We start from the raw sequence: 19,608 nt of genomic DNA, 5'->3' as shown, positions 1-19,608 counted from the left end.
TATGTTGTTATTGTTGTGGAGTTGTTGTGGTGGTTGTGGTGAAGTTGTTGTGGAGTTGCTATTGTTATTGTTGCTCTGTTGTAGTAGTGTTGTTGGGTTATTGTTGTTCTATCATTGTGGTTGTTGTGAAGCTGTTGCCTATTGTTGTTATTGTATCGTTCTTATTGGATAGTCGTTGTTGATGATGAGAGGGAAGTCCTAATCCTAGAATTGGGAAACTGTTATAATTATTGTAGTTGGAGTTGATATGTATGAAGTCGAGTTATGAGTTATGGGAATGACTTCATTAATTTCTATTTTGCGGATTCAGTTTTATTAGCATAATGGTTGCGTTAGAAGAAGATAATTAGAATAGTTAATATTGGTTGTTGATTATTGGAGGATGATTTTGGAATGGAGTATCATTCGGAATTATGAAGGAGATTATAATGTTGGAATTGATATATTGGTTAAGGATTTGAGTGCAAATAGAAATCAGTTTATTGAGTTTATTTACGAGTGAGCTAGCTTTATATTCTCAATATAATTGTTGGTAGCACAATTAGGTGCTTGATTTAGGTACAGTTGTGAGTTATGTTTAGTTTGTTTAGTTATATAATTTGGAATTATGATTATGAATTGGGATGCAAGTCGATGTAGCTAATATCATCGAAGTTAAAGATATTAATTAAGGAGTAAGGAAATTAGAATGTTAAAGGTTGATAATTTGTGAATTGGGAATTAGTTTAAGTTTGGTTTTTGATTATTGATGTTATCGTGAGATGGTTGTTGGAGAATGGCTATGTAGACGTATATAATTCAAGATTATATGGGAAATCAAGTTATGATGCTTGGAGGTTTCGTATAATTGTTATAGAGTTGAGGTAACCTTTGGGTTCAGCAAAATATATTTAAATGCTCCGTGGGCGTTATATTGAATTTTGGATATCATATATCGTTTGTGGTAATGGCCATGATTATAGATACATCTCTGTGAGTTAGTTGTGAATTGCTATTGGATTGTTATAAAGTATCATTTTGTTCAATTATCGAAATCGTTCGAAAATACTATATTTCTCAAAATATGATTTGATAATAATGAGGTAATGATTCAGATATGAGTTAAGACCAGATAAGGTCGAATATGGTGTTATGTTATGAGTATTGAGGATTCAAGTATGTAAAATTAAATATCTTATTTTATAAATATGAAAGTGAGGCATGAATAGGCACCCCGAGTTAGGGCGGGTAGAGTCCCTAGTTGTTGCCTTCCAGGAGGGGGGAATTCCTGGCGTTATAGGACATGTCCGGGTAAGTCTTGCAAGCATAACAATAAAAGGCTGGGTGACGACCCTCAATAGTTTGGAGATAGCTGGTACTGCGTGGTACCCCTCTCCACTCGCGTTCATGCCAAATGATCTGATTTTGTGAAAATATATCAACTAAGTTGAGTGTGATTATCTGTTACTATAACTATGTGTTAGTTTTCAAAATACACCTAAACTTGTATTTTCTATTACACAGTGTGTACTCAGCTTTGCTGATGGTGTTGTCATTTCTGTGGCCTGTCACTTGGTGGGTGGCAGAGTCAAACATTGTTGCAGGTTTGGTGTTGCGAGCTCAGGATTCTGAAGTGAAGCAAGATAAAGATGTCGTCGTAGCTTATGGATTGAGTTTGTATTTTAGATAGTCAATTAAGGAATAGTTTCTGATATATTTCGTTGTGTACAATATTTGGGAATATTAGTCGAGATATCAGTGTAATTGAAGTCTTATATAAAGGATTTTGTTTTGTGTGCCAATAACCCACAAGTCCAGGATCGTTTTCTAGGTTATGTTTCCGTTGCGAGTAAATGTTTAATTCGAGGCTTACTAAGCATTGATTGTGATTAGTGAATCTTAAGTGTGCTTTCCTAACAGCTCGGGAAAACGGGCTGTTACAGTGGCAGTCCAAGTAAATCTCCTGGAAAGACATCCTGGAATTCTCTTACCACCAGAATTTCTTCAATTTTCCTTTCCTCCTTTTTACCCCCTTCTATTTGATTCACATAACCGATAACTTCAGATATCATCTCTGTATCATTCTCAATTATCACCTCGGCTTTTTCTATCGGTCTCACCATTCCTTCTTTATACACAATGTTGTCTCCACCTAGAGACCTCAATCTGACGGCTCTAGCGTAACATTCTATCACCGCCCTATTTTTACTTAACCAATTCATTCCTAAAATCACATCATAATAATCTAAATTAAAGGGTATCAGATCTACCCGCAATTCGGAACCTGCTATCCTAATTTCACAATTCCTAAATATCCATTTACAACATATCGGCTCCCCATTTGGCATACAAATATGCATATTTAAAGGTTGCACACATGGTCTACACGGCAGATTGCTAACAAACATATTTGAAACAAATGAATGTGAAGCTCCAGAATCAAATAACACCTTGGCCATCGAATTACATACAAGAAACCTCCCTGAAATTACATTACCTGGCAACTCCTGCAGCTCAGGAATCTCCTTCGCTTCTGTTTTAACAGCAAATAACTTCCCTGCTGCTTTCCCTTGATTGCCCTGCTGAATCCCTTTTCCGGTCCTACTTTGACTTGAGCTTCCTTCTCCAGCTGTCAACATCAACATATTCCCTGGTTTATTATTTCCTCCTAACCTTCCCGATTCCTTCCACAAAGGACACTCATTAATTCGATGCCCAACATTCTTACATTTAAAACATACCATTTGTCCCGAACAATTTCTGCCATAACGATTCTTTCCACAACGATTGCACTTCCATTATGTCCTACCACCTCTGCCATTCCCAGCTAGCCCTCTGAACTGAGTTGGGGCTATTTTTTCTGTTTTTGCCTTCTTGAATCCCCCCTCTTTAAATTTTCCTCCATTTCTTTTCTTTCTGAACTCCTTATCCTTCATCTCAATTCTCTCTTGTTCCAGAGCACGATCATACAACTCTTCAAAGGTGGTATATGCCCCAATTTGTTTATGATACTTTAGATTTAGACCCTTAAAGAATCGCATCATTTTCACCCCTTTCATTGCTCACGAAGTCAGGTGCAAATCGGGACAATTCTAGAAATTTTGCTGCATACTCCAGTACGGACATTCTTGCTTGTTTCAGAAATAAGAATTCATTTTCCTTCATCCTCCGTAAGGCCGGAGGAAAGAACTTATCCTTCATTTTCTCAACAAACTCTGTGCAAGTAAATTCTGATTGTTGAGCTATTCCCTTGGTGGTATTCCACCATATGTCAGCTGGACCATCCAAATAAAATGTAGCCATCTTCACCTTCATAGTTTCAGGACAATTGATTACGTCAAGTAATTTTGCCCATATATGTAATCCAATCTTCAAATTTGACGGGATCAGATTCACCGTCATAGGTGCGTGGCTTATGAGCAACCAACCGCTTATAAAACTTCCCTTCATCATCATTCTTATTCTGATTCCGCTTTACAGTATCTCCAATAGTCGAGCATTCATGTCTTTTAGTTCCTATAACTGTTTATCTTTATCATTCTCAACCTCCAGCGATTTAGATGCCCTTTCCTGACTTGCCATTTCCTACATATTCAATTGCAATACTCAGTCAAACATTCATACATTTTTTTATACACTTACTTAATATAATAACTTCACAACTCTACTTCATATATATACATAGTCCACGATAGCATAGCAACTTTGCTGCTTATTTATATACGTTTTGATACAAACACACTGATTTTCCTTATTATTTAATTACACCTCTCATGCAACATATATACTGATCTTTAAACAAATTGAGCATTACATAAAGAAATAACATATTTTAAAAGTTCCCTTCCACTCGTCTTTCCTCCTTGGTACACTCCCTTGCTCAATCCAATTTATAAGGATCATAATAATAACCACTGTCGTCACTCCTGATTGGCGGGGTCTCCGGAACATAGTCAGTCCCACAAATCTTACATCCTTCACCATCCCCATAAGTGGTACTGGATTGGGTTGAATCAGTAGTACTTGAACCTTGTACTGTTGGGGTCCTTGAGGTAGAGCGACTCCTAGTCCCACTGGATGAACTCGACCCACCTCCATACATCCCACCCATCCGCTCTTCCTCTCAATGGGTAATACGATCATACATTTCTCTCCAATGTGGGTCATTTGGGTAAATTTACCCCTGTCTCTGACGTTCCAGAGTGATATCCATTTCTCGCCTAACTTCCTCCACTGTGCCCTCCCATCTTATCAAGCTCTTGTCTATATTTTCCATAGTTACTCCGTACCCTTGGATTATCCCCCGTAGCCACATACATTCTTAGCAAACTCCAATAAGTTCTACAAAAACTAGCCCACGGTTCACAAGTCGGTAAGGTCTTTATTATAGCGTATGCCTGTATTCCAGTCCGCCAATAATGGTTATTGCTAGTCGGCCCCATCAACTCGTTCCATTCCCGAATGTATCCTAATATCTCATTTGTATCATCAATAGCATCATCCCACCACTTCCCAACATCGGTATAGGTGTCAGGTTCCTTTAAATAGGGTACCTCCTGATTAACACTCTCGCTGGATGATCTTGAAGCCATCTACACAAAATTCTAATGTTTATACAATCATCACATACATATTCTATGCACATAATCACATATTCACATCATCACATATTCAGATCATCACATAAATTTATTATTACTTTTAATTTTTTTTTTCGAAACATACATATATATTATAAATGTCAAAATCCAAAATACTTAGTTTTTGAAGTTTTCAAATCGTTTGCTCTGATACCAAGTGTAACAGCCCTCCCTTGTTAGCAGCTTATTTAAGAATAACTCTAATTAATTAAAGGATTAAGCTACTAATTAGAGATGCTGTTAATACAGATTCCTAACCACCGAGCCATTGGAAGGTTAAGAACCTGCATATCTCTGAGCTTAGTTTACGAAATCCATTTAAGATACTTAATTATTACATCATAGTCTAAGTAACTAAAAGTTTAAGTTCAAAAATATAAGTTACATTACATAATTAATTTATACAATAACGTAACGTAGCTGCAGAAACATGTAGCACAAACTTTCCAGACTAAGCTAATTCTTGACCTTCAGTTCACTCCTGCAAAACAACTGAATCTGCCCCCACCAGTACAGGTTCAAACGAACAAAACAGTCAACTTACGCTGGTACACAAGTCCCACTAGTTCACAATATTAAGGTGGCGGAAAGTAGATTTTCATTTGTTTTAAATAGTATCATAATCCATGAATCTCAATATTTCTTCGCTAAAAAAAATATATCATAATGCTCCTCTTTCGTAATTAAGTAGCATAATGGCACCCATACAACATAACAAATAACTTCCCAAGAATAATACTTATACTCTTCCAATACTCACTTAAATACATAGATACAAAACTCAAAATACTTTTAATTTGGGAAGGAACACAAATGGAAACCTTTCGAGGGACGTCTCCCTACTTTTCTTAACTTCTGCTTGCAAGAATTCTTAGGTCATGACCCTATATAACAAAGCAATACCCGCTCCGGAGCAATACCCGTTCTAATGACTCAAAGAGCAAACCCGCTCTACAATTGTTATTCATCACTGCTAAGGCAGCTACTTCCCTTTTTAAAAATAGCCTTAGTTTATACTTAATTATATCCAAAACTTTCTTTTCCAATACTTGATTAACCAACTTAATAATCCACTTAGCTTAATTATCAAAACAAGTTTCGAAAACACACTTGCTATGTCAAGTTCCGCTATGTTTCGAAAGGTGACTTAACAACCATGGTTCGAAAGGGCGTAAGAGTGAACAAAGGATGATTTAACAAGATATGGAAGTAGATAAAAGGTTCATACAGTGAACTTAACCTATGGAAGATTACTTCACACAAATAGAACATAGGTCCATTTAGATGGTTCTCAGTTTGGTGTTATTAACAATGGTTCTATGCGATGAATTAATAGGACTTCTTGAGGTTAGCCAAAGTTTAGGATTCTAACTTCATATATATGTAAATACAGTAGGTATTCATCAAGAGAAACACGTTCAAAGGGTCGAAGGCACAAAGGTTTGCAAGTCCAAAAGTGGTTAAGCGAAAAGTCGAGTTTTTAGGTGTAGTTTTCTTCTCAAATGGGGTTATATTCAATCTACGAAAAAGATGTGTTACAAGGTCATTAAGCAGAAATATAAGTGTATTTACAGTAGCTTATCATTCAAGGGTAACAACAATAGAAGCACTTAATATCAAAACACAATCGGGGTAGAAACACGGTCAAATCGGTTTTTAAGAGGAACTTGACATGCAACGGTTTTTGATTCGAACTCATCAATCACAAAGTATAATTAACATATTGAAGTCACATACTTATAACTCATTATTAAAACCGTAAGTTTCTCAACACAAAACATATTCGTAGCTCAATAATCTCCATAAAAAAGTATTATGAAAAAAATTGAGAAAATAAGCTTTAACGGTGGTTCTTGTGTACCTTAATTTTGGTGTTTAGGAAATTAAACCTCGCTTAGAAACCTTTACTATTCCTCCAGCACCTTCCTAAGCCCTTAATAGAAACATTCATTACCTTAAAGTTAGTAATAAACCCAAAGAAATCAAATTTAAAGCCAATATACCTCATGCATGCTGAAATTAAGCCATGTCTCACCTTCCTTAGCTTTTCTTAGGTTTACAGTGATGAAACCTTAAAACTAACGCCTGCCCAGTGTTAAGAACACCTTGAAGAATCTTGAAAATTGTTTGCATGCGAAAAATCGGAGCAAAGAACCAAGAGAAATAAGCTGCCAAATTTCCTCCTGTTGGACGCCAGATGTGGCGAGTGAAGAGAGAGAGTGAAGAAGATGGTTTCTTGTGTTTCTTTGTGAGATGATTTTGATGATACTGAATGAGGACCTTCCCCTCTCATATATGCAGAATGGGTAAGGGTAAAATTGTAATTTTCGGTTTAGTATTAGGGTTAGAATTGTCCTTTCACATACTTATGTACTAACCAGATTTTTCCAAAGCTTCAACTTGGATTTCCTTTCTTAATTTCTTCCTAATCCTTAATTATTCTTAGCTAAATCTCTCGAAAGTATGCCACATACCTTAATAAAGGTATTTTAACCTACTCAACTCCTTAATCTCACTTCCTCGAATAATAAATCGATATCACATACTAACATAAATCCCATAATTCTGAGACGATATTCAATGCATAACCCATATATAAATTACTTAGTTATCACATAGCTTATGTTATTAGTTAGCTAATAACACAAAATATACACGTTAGCAACAAATTCACATAACATTCATTTACACTTTTAGAATTCGAAGCGTATCGATCACAATTTAATTTAATCATCATTAACTTAATTGATTGCGGATTATTGATTCTAATATTAGCTTAATAATTCAGGCTATTACAAGTATAAATAGGGGTTTCCACCCTTCATATTCTACACACCAAATTTGAGAAATACATCTCTTTTCTCATCTCTCTTATCTCCTAATAGTTATTAATTTTTAAGCTGAGTATATATGTAGATCTTTAATAATTATTTTTGCAACCTTAGTATCATGTTTTTAGGAAAATATTTTGGATTAAAGCCTATGTTTTTATAAGTTTAATTATGATATACATGTGTTATGTTCTGTATGAACATGTTTGAATGTTTTTTAATTTTATATGCACTTGAATCACGCCTTTAGTTCAAAAAATTTATAAAGTTTGATCTTTGAATCTATATTCATATAACTTACAAGGAGTTTGATATGTAAATGCACGTTTAAATATTTAAAAATGAGTGTTTTTGAACTATTATTATTTTTCAAAAGTTACCCCTTGAGCGAGTTATTTTATTTATGCCTTTAACTGGCTAATTTTATAAGAATTATTATTCTCTTTAAAGGAGGATTACTTCCGAATTATTTTTATTAGATATATGATCTTTCACGATCATAATTATAAGAAGCAACGACTTGTTATTTATTATTAGCAAGAACGGTAGCTATTAATATTATTTAACCAGGCAACGGCTTGTTGTTTATTAGCAAGAACGGTAGCCATTATATTATTTACCCATGTACTTTTTATATAAGTCATGTGGATAAGGTAGTAACCCCTCGTAATAGACTGAGTAAGGAATACTAAACTTGAGGGGTGTGCACACTTTAGGAAATGTACCTAGGCAAGAAAAAAAGATTTTTTTATCATCGTTATATACTTTATATTATACAAGTATTATCAAGTATCCAGAAAGGTTTCTCGAAATTAAATATTTCAAAATTCAATTAAATAAAGTGTTTAATATTCTACATATACATGTACTCAGTATTTTTACTAACATGCTTTTATTTATTTTGTTTTATGGCTTTGTCCCTGTGATGACCCTATTTTAACGAGCAGATTTTACAGGTTGATATGATGCATACTTCATATGGGGAAGCTAGTGAGGAATTATAATTAGTCAAGGAGTTGTTATTTTATTTTCTTTACTTTAATTGTTACATATTGTACAATAAAGTTTATATTAATAAAAATAAGTTATTTGAAATTGATGGAGGATAACACCATATAAAACGTGTATTTATACTTACTATTCACGATCCTTTTGATTTTAAAATTGAAAACTTGCTTGAATTACTTCCCTAATTTATGCAAAGTTTTATATTTATATGATATCAATCACGTGATTACGTCCTAGATTGATTATTATGTAATTGTAAAAAATATCATTAATTGATAATTTTCATATTAAAGCTTGATTGAATCAATTCCTAAAATCATGTAATTGAATTTAGGAATGATTTTTAATTAGGTGATCAACTTGCACATGATTTAGGTAAATGTTAAGAATTTCGGATACTATAAATTTAAATCAAGTGATTGATTGGCAATTACCATTAACATTGACAATAATTAAGATTGATTGATAATTTAAATTCATTGCCATTTTTATTTGGGAATTTAAAATTTCGAAATGTAACCAATATGAGAATTATAGATTTCGGCCAAAAGTATATGAATTTGGGATTTTAATTGCGTAATTTTAACCACAATAAATGTCCATCACATATAATATAAATGGGATATGCTTGATTTACGAAAATCTCATATGAGATTGTGGTATTAATTGTCTAACTTAAATACCCAATTAACATAAATCACGAATTAGTATCATTTTACAAATAAGTTTCGGCCACAAAATATTGACATGCCACGTGGACACCAGCTGTGAGAGTCTTTAGTTTGTGAAGCTCTAGAATTGCTTGGTGAACATGAGCTTGCCACGTAGGATTTAGGATTTTACTTTAGATAATAATATAAATTCGGTCCAATAATTCTTGACTTTCAGTGGCTTAAAAAAAGTTGGTGAAATATAAAATATAATTAAAGGTAAAATAGAAAAATTAGGGTTGGATCAAGTAATGAGTTTTTCCATCTTCCTCAAGAAAGTTTAGGGTTCAATTCCTACCGATACCATTTGCTTGGGATTTGAACGTGAGGGGTTGGGGCATATGGCTCGTAATGAGCTTCTGGGGTGGGACCTTATTGTGCCAAGACATCGTAGTGAATCGTGTGATCTTACCTAATGTTTGGTGTGACAGATTCAAAATTTTAGACTATTAATATTGTCTAAAATCTGAAACTGAAACGTATTGGTCAAATGTGAGTGAAAAATTGACAATACAACTCTAAACCTTTGGGTGATAATTCTTAAAAGGTCTGAACTATTGATCAACCTGTGTAGGTTCCAACTTTAGGAGATCTTAACTTTGAGTGTGCCTTGATGATATGAAACTAGCTTGATATGTCTCCCATTTTTTAAAAATATTCATTGCTGATTAATAGAATTCATCTCCCAAATCTAAAGCAACTTACACTCCTCAAATTTTACTCACAGTTCATCTTCCTCCTTCCACCTACTGCCTATAGTCCTAAACACATAATTGCTTCAACAAATTAAACCCCCAAAACCAATTTAACTATGAATCCTAAATGTAAAAATCTTAAAATATAGAATATTAGATATAACATATTTTTAGATACAGCATACTAAAGACAATCCACATGTACTATTAGGCTACTAGTTAGTTGTACAACCAGAGTATAAATAAATTTTTGTTGAACCATAGTTTTGATAGTAACAAAATAACAAAGTTACAAACTAAGTAATGAACTAACAAGTTGTTAAGTGAATGGATTTGCAAGGTATCAATACTAAGTCAAAAGAAGAAATGAAGTTTGGATTTTTGAAGACCAAATGAAGAAGCTCAAGTAACTGATACTGGAGAAGCATAGAAACAAGAGAATCTAAGCAATGCTTTTATTTTTAGTTCTTATGTAAGGAAAGAGTAAGTAATGGTTAACGAATAGTGGCAAGATAAAAAAGAGAATAAGGGTTTGTTCATTTGATAGGAACAAACGAACTAGCACTATCTCCATTATATAAGCCAAAGAGGGAGCTATGGTGTCCCATTTGAAAAGACTTATATATTAATCTTACAAAAAATAATAAAGAAAAGATTTTCTCAATTCTTTCCTCATTTACAAATGTAGATAATAGGGAAAGTTGTACATTACCAAAATGAATTACATAAAAATGTGTGAAAAGAGGAAATTATCAATTGAAAATATAAACTGATGACTAAAATCAATTTTGAAACAATTATAGAAGCAAACATCTACAAAGACTATTAATATCTAAACTCTCAGTTGCAATAAAAATTTCAACATGCATTAACAAACCATAAAAGAATTAAGAAACTTACAAAATATTCATTTTTTATTATTTTTCGGGGTTCAGAATCAGTTGGGATAATAAAAAATTAAAGAGATAAACATAAATCATCACATAATATCAATTTTTAATTTTTTTTTATTGAAACACTACTCAACATAGTATGCCTAAAAACCTCAATTACCTAGTGAAATTAAGTTGAACTACTACTTATAAAATACGCATGTAAAGTATTTGTATTTTCAAATAAATAAAAAACATAACCTAGATCATTGTTTAAAAGGAGAGTTGTTGAATTATCTACAAAATACAAGATAAGATGTCCTACCTCGATATAATCCTTTCTGAAAAACATTACTCTTTACAGTAGAGCAATGCAAATAAAAAATCATAATGCTCATCAATATTCACCATACATATTACACTCTTCAGTTAGTTTTTTAAAACTTTTTGATTTAACTACTAAGATTAATATGCTATCACATGTATCGCATGCATATAGTGTTATTTTTGCTTATATGAACCTATCTGAACTTATTTGACGTATTTTTTGTTGTTGAAAATAACTTCTAATAAGTTGAACAAAACAAAGCCTTTATTGAAAAAACTATCAACTTAAACTACTATAATGAGTTGTCGCTGCATGTACTGCGTGCATGTAAAACTAACTACTCGATATTACAAAATAACACAATGGAAAAATTGTCATCGCACGCATCACGTGCTTAAAAAGCTAGTCATAATAAGTTAAAGGAACTATCGAGTTTAAAGGAACTAACGAGTTTAAAGGAGCTGGAATTTTAGAGCAACAGTTACATTATGTCAGTTGAACTATTAATGCCTAAAAATTAGGAATCCTTTTTTAAATTTGTTAAAAATCTTGATCTGATTTTAAGGAAAAGATTTTATTTTTATTTGGATATAAAAATCCTTTTTCGGTTTTAAGGAAAATATCTTTAAGATGATATTTTGATAAAAGGATTTAATTTTGGTTTTATTAATTGAAATACTTTGTAATTAAGAAATCAAATTTTTGTTTACTGCATTAATGGTTGCTAAAATTAGGGAAGCAGTAGTAATTCCATAACGGACGTTCAACTTAAATCATAGAGATCATGGGTGACAAGAGGAACGTGTTCCTCTTGTTGAGGAACATCATGGGAAAATAATTTTACCACTAACACACGATTTAATCCCATGTTCTACTTAATCACTACTATAGATATTTATGTCTAAGTAAGTTCCAATTTGCATGTGACCAAGGGATTTAGTGAGTTTAACTAAGTAAAGTGTTAGTGCCTTTATTCTCTCATAAAAGCCCTTTGTTCTTTGCCTTCTTACTTTATTCCACTAAGTTGTATTTGATCATTGTAATGTTGATTTTGGGGTAAGAGGACTTTGAGTGAAGTCTTGTAATAGAATAACTTTGAGTGAAGAGAGTGAAAGTGAAAGCTTCAAAGTCACTAGTAGAAAAAGGTCAATTTGCGTCGGCCCATTTGCGTCGCACAAACACGAAAACGATGCAAATATACTATTTGCGTCGCATGCAACAATGAATCGACGCATAAGACGAACTATGTGCGTCGTATCTAAATATTGTGCGATGCAAATCATCTATGTGCGTCGCATGAAGGTCATGGTGCGACGCACAAAACAAAGTAATCTGCGTCGGACCCCTTGGCCCATCCGACGCAGATCAGCCCAAAAGCTCAATTTATTTCTCACCCCATACCCAGCACCTCTCTCTTATCATTACTCAAACCCTAAAGCTTCTCTCAACCCGCCTCCCTTTCGTCCCTCAAACGCATCAACTGACGATCGAACATTTGTGATACATCTCTCTTACCCTCTCACGTCTCTCTCTCTACCTCTCGCGTCTCTCTCACACTCAAACACGCAGCTTCCAACATTTGTGATACATCCAGTTCTGAAGTTCCAACATTCGCGTCTCTCTGCTCGCCATTGCAACTGTTTGAAGAAAAAAACACTCTTCGTCGACGGTTTCGACAACAAACAGAGCCTCTTCGTCGACGGTTTGGACGAACAAACATAGCCTCTTCGTCGACGGCGTATAATCAACTTCGTCGATGGTGTACAACAGAACAACGAACTCTCCTGCGACTTAACTTTATGGATGAAACTCTCCGGCGACAGGTTCGTTTTTTTTTTTTCAAATTTTCAATCTGATTTTATAATTTCCAAGTCTAGAATTTTCTTTTTTCAGATCTACAATTTCGTTTTTTCATTTTTCATTGTTTAGATCTAATTTTTTTTCAGATCCACAATTTCTGTTTTTTTTTTACGTTTTATATCTGATTTTTTATTGACTTTTTTTTTCTTTTTATCATTTCCAGATCTGTTTTTGGTTTTTCTGGAAGTCTTCTTCATCGGAAATTGAAGGAAATTGAAGGAAATTGTGTAAAGATTGTAAATTATGGAATTTTGGTAGTTTATTGTTTTGTATTGGAGTTGTAAATTATGATATACTTGAATTATGTTTGTTTATTCTGTTGTGTTCGAATGCCTTCTTCTTCTGTTTGAATGCAATATAGTTCAAATTTTGGTGGTTTATGGAATGCAGTAAGCTTGTTCAATATTTTCATTTCATTTTGTTAGTGTATTTTGTTATTCTACGCAGATTCTTGTAGTTTGAGATCAGATTCTTGTAGTTTGCACCTCATTCCTAGTTTTTTTTAATTAAAAATTTTTTATTTTTTTTTTAAAAAATGCAATTTGCGTCGCACGTAGCCCAAGGTGCGACGCAAATCACTAATCTGCGTCGCACCCTAGCCGATGTGCGACGCACATCTCCCTTGACTGGATGGAGTTGGGGGCTGGCAAGACCACTTGCGTCGTACCGTATAAAGGTGCGACGCAAATAGCTGAACCATCTGCGTCGTTTCCGCATACGACGCAGATCGTTTCTGAGTCATTTGTGTCGAGGGCTTTGGCGTCGCACCGTAGTCCGACGCAAATAGGCGCCTCACATCCGACGCAAATTGCCTTTTCTTTACTAGTGAGTGGAGTTGAGAGGAATAATTGCTAAGGGAACTTTTATTCAGGAACTTGAGTTTAGGGACTCAAGGTGTGGCCTGAGAGTAGAATTAGGTTGTACTAGAGTTGTTTGGCCTAATTAGTGAAAGTGTTGAGTTTAGAATCCCTAGTGGTCGAGGTTGTTTCTTCTCGTTGGGCCATAAAATTTTTCCTCATAAAAATCCCTTGTGTTCCTTTAGCTTATTTCTTTGTTTAGGTATTATAATTCCGCAAAAAGTACATTTTATTTCTACACATACAATCCCCCTCCCCCCGCTCTTGTAGTCTTCCTAGTGAAATAACAATTGGTATCGAGCTAGAACTCACAAAAAGTAGAAAACTCTATTGACAAATACTACTACAAATATGTGCAAAGTAACCACCAATAACAAACCACCTTAATTTAACAGGTGGTTTATTTGATAAAAAAAATCTATTTTCTAAAAACAGAGGTTTCTTTTAACAGGAGAAATAGACCACTTTATATAAAGATGGTCTCTTATTACCTTCTTAATATTTCTTTTTGCCTTTGGGTCTCACACGTAAAACTAAGAAACCTTTATTCATATTGAGGTGGTTTGTTTCATATTCTTAAAATCCTTAAATCAGTATTAATTTTAAGCAGTTAGTTCAAAATTAGCACAACTCTTCCCTTATTCGTATTCCCTCCCCCCTCCTCTCCCAATCCCCCTTCGCGCTCCCTATCACACGCCCCACCTCTTTCGCCCCTTTCACCGTACCGCCCCCCTGTCATAATCGCCCTACTCGCCGACTCACCTACCCATATCTGCAACTCGCAGAATCCGCCGCCAGTCACCCTTCGTGAAGTTGAGATTTTGAATTTTACGGTTTGCGATTCAAAGTAATTTCATCACATGCCCTGCAATTAGCCTTTAATTCGGGTATTGTATCTCTTTCTATGTTAAATTCGTTAGTTTTTTTCTTTAATTTGGTTTGAAATTGTTGTATTTGTTGGTTTTAATCTTCTGCTTTCGATTTCCTTTCCTACCAAGGAAAATGAGACGAAACTACAACTCTTATTGGATTTGAGAAGAGATGTTCAGATTTCATAATTCATAGTTGCCTAAGGATTCATTTTATCTAATATAAGCATTTATAGTTGATGAGTTTTGTTTACTGGGCTTTCTCTTTTATGATCTTATGAAAAATTTATCAAGCAAAGATAGAAAATAAAGATCCCTAGGGAAGCGATTTTACTTGAGAATGTTTAGTGTAGTGGTGCTTTGTATTTTCATAATTTCATGTCATTTACTACTGGTTAATTTTTCATCATATTCAGGTTTAAAATATGTAACATAATATGATTCTTATGGAAATCATAGCCTATATTATGGAACTATATGATTAAAGGAGACATGATCCTTTTCGTGTTGAATTTGTGGAAATGTTGTACTTTGAGAGAATTCGATATGCTGCATATTGTCTGCTATACTGATCTTGTAAGCGCCTAGTGCTAAATTAAAACTATATAGTTGCTGCACAACTTTTTTTTAGTGAGTTATTAAAATGTATATGAATTATATATGTCTCTTACATTCTCGAAGTTGGATTCTCGTAACCAGATGATTCATCTTATTGTCAAGCAAAACCATATTGATGCAATCTGACACCCATGGTTCAACAACATTCTTATTTATTGCAAATATGATGCTTTGAGTTTTATTGTTAATATGATATAAGTTGAACCATTACGAAAGTTCGTTACTTTTTTTATTTTCTATTTGCTTGGCTCTGGAACACCTTTAAAGATTTTCTATATGCTGCCATTATTTTAAGGACGTCATAAGTGTAGTTACACGACTGCATAACTTACTTGCTTATGCTACGGTGGTTCCTCATTGTAAGATGAAAATCTTCTGTCTGCTTATATTACCGTGGAAGATTTGGCTTCTTTTATATGATAGCCTTATCTAGTCATTAGAGCTTTTAGATATGCCACCATCATATATGTTCATTCTGTTTGTTATTGGAATTTCATCAGATTTCTGAATTAATAGTGAAGGACTTTAGTTCTTAAAAGTTAATCATGTCCTTGACATTGTAGTGTCAATCTTTCTTTGAATTGGTTTTGTTTCCATGATACAAATTCTTATGGAGAAAGTACCTTTTAAGATTAACGAGTATGATGTCGAAGGGTATGTTGCTAGCGTTTTTATTTGCAAATCCTTTTGTTTAGTCCGTGAAAAAGAATAGGAGTGGGCAATCCGATATTATGGAGCAGGTGCTCGACTGTATTGGGTCGGCCACTCTGTTCAAATTTGCAAAATAAAACAGAGGAGCTTCATAAACTGAGTGGAGCATATGACAGTTAATAATATTTAGACATTGTTTCCATATGTTTCTATTAAACCTATTTTTATTTGAAGAATAAGAGCTGAACAAGTTCAGCAGAATGAAGGGATACACAGTGCAACAGTTGAAGCAATATAGATAAAGGGTATGAAAACAGAAAACTAGCAGAAAGAAAAGCATGATCCAAATTGATATTTAACAATCACTTATAGTTACTGTTATGTTGTTTATAATGTTTTAGATGGTGAAGAAAGGAACATTTAAATAGAACTAGTAATAGAGTTATTAGAATATGAGATGTATGTATTCATATAAGGGGGGGGGTTGGGGAACTCCTTAATAGTATTCATACAATTATCTAAACTTCTAGCTTGCTTGGCTAAAAATCCGCAAGCTTATTAACCTCCCCCTTGTATAGTGATACGGTTTTGGCAGTAGGAAAAACACACATTAGCTTGGATAGGAAGGTCTAAGTAGACTCCTTGTTTCAACTCCTATAATGACCTTTAGCTAGGCTAATGATTTTTTCTCTCTTTAGGCTCCTGCGTAGAGATAAACTTATTTCTACTCTTTCAAATTTCAAAGCAAAGAAACAGGATTAACATGTTCCACTCAATCCCATGGACCAGCGTAGCATTTGATAATTTTTTAAAAAGCCACTCCTCTAGGGTACCATCCTGAGTAGATTTCGGTGCAATATTAGTCCATAATTAAAAAGTGAAATTACATTATGGCAACAAATGGTCACAATTTTCACACGGGGAATCGCAACACATACAGTGAGGGGAGGGAACAATTTTTCTTATAAAGAGAAGTAGATTATAGGGGCGTCGGTCTAGCCATAGAAGCCAAAGGAAAATCTTAACCTTAGGGAGGGTGTGAGATCTCCAAATCCAGTTTATGTACATTGAAGTGAGAGTGAGTGCAAGTTGGGGGGAAATTTTGGTGTACAATGACATGCCACAAATTTTGGACAAATACATAAATTGAACTATAATAACTTGGATGTGATGCAACAACCATGGTATATAACATCTTTCAGGTTGCTGTTTGTAATTGAAGAAGATAACCATGCTATGCGAGCTGCTAGCGAGTCATGCTCCCATGTGTTTCTTTAGTTTCAAAATGTTAGTTGTCAGGTGATTCCTTCTCCTTATAAGATGCACTTTTCTTTGTTATTAATTATAGTTTATGTTGATCTATCATATACATCTTTTTATCCTATTTGCTGTTAGCAGACAACTAAGGGGTTTCTTCAGTTGAATTTCTAGATGTAGAGAAAGACCAGACGCTGGTACAGGTTCTATGTTCGTTCATCACTTCTTTTTTTACTAACCTGCCTTTACATCCGAATAGCTAGTGCATCATGTTTCTTCTGAAACTTGACATGGTTTTATAGGCATGTTCTTTCTTGGGTTCCCTTCTAAGAATTTCTCTTGTATTTCATAATAAAGCATGTTAGATTACTAAAGTAGGTAGTACTTTAATAGCATTTATAAAACTTATAAGATGGTGATTTTATAATTTGTTGTTACTTGGATGTTGTGTGAAAAGATGATATTATGGAATAAAGTTAGTAAATTTTAATTTAAAGTAGCATTTTTTGTCCTATTTGGTTGTATTCTATTTTTGATGCATATATTTTATGCTTTTTAGTTTTTTGCAGAGCTCATACGCACAAGCATAAACAAGCTGGAGGAGGAGGAATTTTGAGATAACATAGATTTTTACTAGGAAGTGTAATTGATCTACATCTTCTTTGGTCTTTTAAACTTTTGTGTATATAGTTTGAAATTTTCTTGTTACTTGTTAGAGAACATATTGATTGAAATATTATAACGTAGTTGTATTTTTGGAATCTTCTAACATTATATTGATATGCATGTGATTTTGTAGTGAATGATAATGAATGAATGAAAAGGTATTCTAATTATAAAGTCATCTGAATTATCTCAATACAAGTACCTAGATGTTCTATATACTTTTGTAAATTACTTGTAGATTATGAAAGACAAGCATGGAGCAGGTGAAATAGATTGGAGAAGTGTATAATAATATTGAAATATTGTTTTTTTTTATATGAAAAATTAAGGTTAAAGAGACCACCTTTTCCTTTCAGGTGGTATTTTTAGAAATGATTAAAAAGACCACCTATATATTAAAAATGATTTCTTTGTAAGATTAAGAAGATCACCTATCTATAAAATGTGGCGTCTTATCCTTCTTTTTTTCTCCCTATTTAAATTCATAAATAACCACTTATTTTAAGGAAGTGGTCTCTTCTATCAAATTAAGAAACCACCTGTAATAAGTGGTTATTTACCCTAAGAGACCGATGAGCTGAAGACCACCTCTCATGTGGTCTCTAAATGAGATTTTAGGGGGGTCTCTTTAGGCTTTATTGTAGCAGTGAAAAAGATCCAAGTAACATGAATACTACTGAGAAACTTGAAGACCTCCTATGTTCAATGGGAAGTTCTATATCTAATGGAAGAACATAATGGAGATATTCATCAAGGCCAAAAATTACCAAGTATGGAGAGTCATTGAAGTTGGTGATTTTGAGGTCACAACCACTAATGACAAAAATGAGGTAATTCCTAAAACATTTTATGACTATGACAAAGCTGACTTTGAAAAAATGGAAGTGAATGTTATTGGCGTTAAACTTTTATATTGTGGACTTGGACCCCGCAAACACAATAGAACCATCGGATGAAATCCGATCAATCGTAAAAGTTGGTAACACGGACGCTCAAACTGGAAGGTAAAACAAAGATGACTAAAATCAATGTTCTTCAAATGAATGTTCTTTATTCAGCAAAAGAGAGCATAAACTAAGTTTACTCGAACAAGAACACCATCAACCAAGTTCACTCGAACAAGAACACCTTCAACCACGTTCACTAGAATAAGAACACGTCAGGTTCAAACATGAACAAGTAACCCACGAATATATTACAAGCACCAACTTAGTGAAGTAATAGAAATATAAACGAATCATGGGCAATATCACATCTTGAGCGTAAATGATCCAATAAACTATGAATCACCCTGTAAGATCACATCGAGGAGAAACACAATTCCAGAGGTCAAGAGCACATCTTTGACCAATGATACCGAGAGTAGAGTAGGATCTCCACTAAAACAACCACAACGCCGCATGAACGACTAACAGACTAACCATCAACAAAAGAAGAACCACCAAGGAAACTGAGGAGTAGATCCGTGCCTCCACCAAACCATGTAATCCCCCATATTTTTTTATAGATTTTATAAATATATTTTATTTAATTTAAAATGTATTAATAAGTATTTTATATATTATTTAAAGAGGAAATTAGTTATGTTGACTATTTTGAAGGTCAATATAAATTGGCTTATCAACTATTGAATATATTTGATCAAAGTTTATTTTGTTATTGTAAATTATAATAAATTAAATTTTTTAATGAATTTTAGATTTCCTAAATAGGAAGTTAAGCTCCACATTTCCACACTTTTTTCAAACCCTTATTCTCCCGTTCTGC

The 19,608-nt window shown here is 33.7% G+C and overlaps 1 long non-coding RNA gene across 1 annotated transcript; it reads left to right on the top strand.

Annotated features, from left to right (window-relative positions):
- Positions 1–14,299: 14,299 nt before the first annotated feature.
- Positions 14,300–17,978, top strand: LOC104883656 (uncharacterized). Its single transcript, XR_788592.3, has 2 exons — positions 14,300–14,667; positions 17,121–17,978. It is a non-coding gene; the product is annotated as an uncharacterized LOC104883656 (long non-coding RNA).
- Positions 17,979–19,608: the final 1,630 nt, after the last annotated feature.

The sequence above is a fragment of the Beta vulgaris genome, chromosome 8, assembly GCF_026745355.1.
Source record: "Beta vulgaris subsp. vulgaris cultivar EL10 chromosome 8, EL10.2, whole genome shotgun sequence".
In the NCBI taxonomy this organism is placed as follows: Eukaryota; Viridiplantae; Streptophyta; class Magnoliopsida; order Caryophyllales; family Amaranthaceae; genus Beta; species Beta vulgaris.
Note: the sequence above shows the minus strand (reverse complement) of the source record. Positions and strands in the feature narration are given on the sequence as shown.